The sequence below is a fragment of the Prosopis cineraria genome, unplaced genomic scaffold (genome assembly GCF_029017545.1).
Source record: "Prosopis cineraria cultivar Desert tree isolate PC_DT_omini unplaced genomic scaffold, ASM2901754v1 PC8, whole genome shotgun sequence".
In the NCBI taxonomy this organism is placed as follows: domain Eukaryota; kingdom Viridiplantae; phylum Streptophyta; class Magnoliopsida; order Fabales; family Fabaceae; genus Prosopis; species Prosopis cineraria.
This window is the reverse complement of record NW_026555339.1, coordinates 18127313-18133328: the sequence shown is the minus strand read 5'-3', so window position 1 is coordinate 18133328 and position 6016 is coordinate 18127313.

Below are 6016 nucleotides of genomic sequence, written 5' to 3'. Positions count from 1 at the left end.
GAGCACAGACACAGTCAAAGATGACGGCAAGAGGATGCTGGAGGCAACGATTGGTGAAGTGAAGATAGAGGAAAGAAGAAGAGACGAGCAAGCTATCAGCAGGAGAGGTGAGGTGAGAGGATAGAAGGAGAGAGAATCTGATGATAATTTTTAATGCTCAAATGCTCATCCAAAAGCTCTTTCATATGGCCTCAGCTATTCTGCTCATTTTGGAGGAACGCTCGCTTAACTTTTTTTTCTTTTTTTTTCTTTCCAAAACCAAACAAGATGTCAGATTTTCTAAATGAGCTTTAGGCCCCTAACTAAGGTTTGAGTCATCCCAACCTCAGTTAGGAGGCAAACCAAACATGCACTAAATAGGTAGTGCAGTCATTAGTCCAGCTTGACCCAGTCTTGTAATGCAGAATATTTTTCATAATTTAATAAAAAAAATTCTTATTTTTTTGGCCTCCTCTCTCTCTCCCCCCTTTCTCTTCCTCCTCTCTCTCTCTCTCTCTCTCTCTCTCTCTCTCTCCCTACCCATTCCACGTCAAAAGGATTTTCGCTGAGATTGGGAAATGAAAACTAATAATCCCACACACGTTTTGTGAATAAGCAAATCTTTGATAATGAGTAAGGAATATTTTAAATAGTTATATAAAATGTATTTTTATAATTAAAATTATTTATTTCTATAACTAAAATATGATATTCTCCAAAATTTTAATGTGTTTTCTATACTTTTAATGTGTTTTTGTATTAGTCTCTATTATTTTTTGTTGCTCCAAGTCTCTTATCTGTCTACAACGTTAGTTCGTATCGTCACTCATTGGGTTATATTTTCTAATTTGCATAACTTTGTTAATCTTGTCGCTGAATTAGTAAATATGATAGAGTTGGACAATGGGGCAAAACGACCATTAACTGTTCGCCTAAGTTGTCATGTCTTTTTCTATCTAAAGTTTCATTCATTAGGTGTCTAAGAATTTTAATTAATGTTCTGCTGGTTTTTCTTTTACCTTTACTTATTCAAAAGTATAAATATTACAAACATATGAAACTTAAGAAACTTGAAGTAACAAAAAAAAAAAAGTAAAGCTTGGATATATCGAAATACGTTAAAAGTAAAGGAACCAACAACTGTATTTTCCCCTTTTTAAATGATGTTTATTTTTTAAAAGCATTATGTAATTTTTTACTTATTCATGGATGAGAAACTAAACAATTAGTATTGTTTGGAATTTAAAAATTCTTTATTGGTCTCCTTTAAGGAAATGTAGAGAACTTTAAGAATTGAATTGAATTTACAGAAAAAATAGTAATAGTAATGAAGTAAACCTAAAAGTCAGAAAATATGTTAAGATGTCAAGTGTGGGTGGATTTGAATCGATATGGGAAATACTACTTCAAATAAAGTTAAATTTAATAACTAATACAAAATAAAATGAAAGAATCTATAACCTTAAATTTTGAGATTTGAAGTTAAAATATGGTATGGTTTTATTCTTTTGTCTATTTATTTTCCCGCCGGTTGCTCCTGATAAAGCAAAGGCAATTTGAAGCTAATTACATGGTCACTTTTCTAACATGTGACTCTAGTCGTCACATGATGGCGAGACTGATACAGCTATAGTACTCAATCAAGTTTTATCAGACTTGCTATTAGTCAGCAGTAGTAAGTCTTGCCCTCATCTTATGATTAGAGTAACGTATGGGAGAAGTTGGCCCTGTAATTGGTTTCAACTTGCCTTTGCTTCAACTTTTGAAACCTAAGTATCAGTTTTTCGAGGATTTGGATTTGGTCAGTAACCTAAATCTACACAGTCAATGAGTATCTTAATTATAATCATTATATTTAATCAATAATTGAATATTATTAAGATACATTGCCCTTAAAAAATTCAAAACACTTCTCATATATGTTGTCCTTTCAAAAAATCTTGAGATTATTTCATATTTTCTGAATATTATATCACAAAATCTTTTACAGTTGTTTAACCAAATCAAATGGTTATGGTTATTATATATATATATATATATATATATATGTCTTGTCACATGAGACACTCATTGAATAAGTAGATTTAATTCACTCATTATATTTAAATCTTTTTAACAAAGAATAAGAACATGAATGAATAGCGTCCACACAAGCACGTCCTTATCCATATGAAAGATCAAAACAAATAATCCCGTATTTTACGAGACGACCCATAAATAAGACCAAAGACAAAACCTGAAGCTCCCTCTAAATAATTATTCCACAACTTCATTTTCCCAATCAAACCCACACAATTTTCAATGAGCTCAACAATCCCACAATGGAAGTACCATGTCTTGTTCAGCTTCAGGGGAATAGACACTCGAAAAGGCTTCACAGACCACTTACATGCATGCTGCTTTAAAGCAACGAGGCATCATAACTTTCACAGACGATAAGCAGATCGAGAGAGGAGATTTTGTTTCTGATAAACTCATCTTGGCAATCGCGAAGAATCTCTCATCTTTGTTAAAAAATCAAAGAGGACAATAATGTGAATGAAAACCTTCAATTGAAAAAGAAAAATGATTACAAAACATTCCTTTACTTAAAGGATTACAAAAACTAATCAAACAAACCCCATTTGGGGACTAACATGAGATGGTGACCGTTGTTAACCTTCCTCTGTCTTAGATAGAATTAAACCCTTTTACCTTTGTTTTTGTGTGGGTGTAAATAGATGAATATATAGGGCTCAAAGTTGGTCTGAAATTTAATCCGTTGTTATCGGATAATTAAAGTTAATTCCTTGTTAAGGAAAAGATACGTATATATTAAATAAGGATAAAAAATTGTTCACTTCTTTAGTTGAATGCTAAATATGTTAGTCCGCATGCATATTAATGCTTTCAAATTAAATATCTATATTTTTGTTTCAAATTTGTTATAAATCGTCTAATCTAGAAGGTTGAGGATTTGAAACTTGGAAGAATTTTTAATAATTTTTCAACATTATTTAATTAATAAAATATCTATGGATTTTCCAAAGGTAGCGTTTGAATTGATAGGTTTGAATTTTAGATTTAAAATGTTACATTGCAAATCTCACATTTAAATTTCACATATTTAAAATTTTTTATTATGGTAATTTAAAAAAATTTAAATGAGGAGAAGAGATAAGTTCAGATTCAAATGAAAATAAAAAATTAGAAGTGATAAATTTATTTTAATTTGTCAACCAATGAAATATGGGAACAAAAAGTAAGAAAAAATATAGGGGTTATAGAGACATTAATAGTTGAAACATGAAGAGAACAAGAGGTTTAGAAGTGACTAAAATTTCTGATAATTAACTAAAATGCAGAGGGAATTTAAAATTATAAAAGAAATATATGTCATGGGAATAAGCTTTAAGGGCTATTCCTCCTAATAAGCTAATCTTTTGGGTTGAACTCTCCTTTTAGACTTGTACTCATGTCATGAAGAGCTCTCGTCTCTAGGAAGCTATTTTTTTCTGATGGATTGTACCTTTAGATTTATGCTCATGACATTAACGCTTTCATTGAGTCCAGTGTGACGAAAAGGGCTACCCACAAAGAGTTTAACCAATAAGAGGCCAATTGAAGTAATGTGAAGTGGAGCTAGGGGACGTCGGCTCTTGAATGAAGTGGTAATATCATGAGTCTATATTAGGGAGTCTCATAAGTGGAATGAGATTTACAAGTATGAGGGGCTCTTTTTCACAATATGTTAATCTTTTGGAATATGTTCTTCCTTTAAACTTGTGCTCATGACAATATAATAAAAAATGGATCCATAAGTTTTCATACATTCAAATTTCCATTAATCCAAACACATTATATGAATTTGTAGAAAAGTTGTTTCAAAATTGTATATATTTGTCTGAAACTATAGTTCACTCATAAGGTACTTTGGATAAAATTTTAGATGCAACTTCATGGGTATTCTGCAACTAAAATTGAGAACACATATTTGAAGACAATATGAAATTCACACGTTTTGAAGTTGTTTCTTAACTTTTGTTTCATTCCTTTTCGTATGATTAAATTCATCACTTTTTATTTTGTGTTTTATTACGACTCCACTGCAGCCTTAAAATTAACAATATTAAATTATTATTTCAGACAAATAATATTTTGTATGTGAATATATAACTTTGAAAATTTGACAGGGAAATTCTTTGAAAGAGATTAGATAACGCTTAATTGGGAGATGAAGTTTTCTGTATTCAGTACAATGAAACTAAAAGATAAGTTTTTTATATATATTTTTTCCATCTTGGCTGATACACATTGCATTAGAAGAAAAGGGAGAATTACATTCAAATTCTCCCCACATAATTAAATACTGCAATATTTATTGATCATTGAACATAGTGGAATGATAAATATTAATAATTAGTTTTCATTTTGCTATATGTATGTACATATATTTAGTTGTCAACCTTGTAATATTTGATTGTGTTGTAAGGGACCTAAATGTAATTATATCTAGAAGAAATCAATGGCAACACCATTGATTAAAATTTGAATTTCTAAAGGTCACTGGGAGATCGGATCTTTTTTTTTTTTCTTTACCTGAAGAAATGCATTTATAATTTAAATAAGATTACATCAACAATATATGACCTACTAAATCACTCTCATCATCCATCGCCTTTTGTGATAAAGGTGGGGGATGATCAAAGATATAAAAGCTAACATCTAATCTATGAGACATCTTAGCAAGGTGATTAGTATATATATTAGAGCATCTATTAACATAATGAATGAGTATGCTCCAATTCTTGTGAAATAAAAAATGAACATCCTTTATTACATCTTGAAAGGGGTGTGAAGGTTCACAACTTTTAATAATCATACTTATAGCTTTAATGCAATTGCAATATACTCCCTTTGTTTTTATATATAAGAGAAAAAACTGTACCATATAGTTTAAGAAAGTTGAATAACTATAATAATTATGTCTTAAAATAAAAAAAATTAGACTAAAATGCTTATTTTAATCAACATAAGCCTGCATTAATTATTTTTCATTGATGTAAATTATGAGAGATGATTTAGGAAATGTGTAATAAATGCTTATTAAAATATGTGATTTTGCTTATATAAAAAAAAAGAAAAAAGTGATAGTTTTTCTTATAAATAGAAACAAAGGGAGTATGTCAACTATACATAAGCCAGCATTCCAACAAAAAAGTAATCCATATGAATAATAGCAAGTAATTCTGCTATCGCAAGTGGAACATTTAAGCTTATAACTGTATCCTTGGTCTAGTTTTCTTGATAGTCCCAAATGATTCCATCAAATGCACTATTACCATTTGCAAGCACACACCCATGGACTTCAAGTACGATAGCACCACTTCTAACTATAGGTCTGCCCCTATTGTGTTTGTTCTCATAAATCAATGAAGGTGCTAACATGTCTAGATCTAAATCCACACAAGGTCTAAAAAAGCTAGAGCATATAGATTGGTAATCATTTACATGCTCTATATCAAAAACTTTTTTATACCTATCAACCTAAAGATCTCAACAAATGTATCCAAATAGGGAAGTTAATTCTACCTTTTTCATATGCCCCTTACTGCTTCATGACTCAGGCTCCACTTCAACCAATCCAGTCCATTCAGGGTAGTAAAAGTATTCCAATATTCTCTTTTGACAACTGCTTTCCATCTTTCTAAAGCGTTGTGGCGACCATGGATGAGATGCATTAATTTTTTTTTGGCAGAATTTTTTTTATTTTTTTATTGAACCCACGACATTTTAAAGTATGAGCCCCATCACATCCTTTCCTTCCCTTCTTAACCCATCTTTATGGACTGGCCAACTGTTAGCAATAAAGGGAGTGATCCTTTAATACCGTTATTGCCGCTAGTCATATTCATTGGTAAATGGAAATAATTTTGTAGATTAACTTAGCACCATTGATATGTATGCAAGATTAGGTATAATGGGCTGCGTTGAATAATAAATCGACTAAACTCCAATATAACAAACTGATTAACTCTAAAACATTTAAAATATAAAA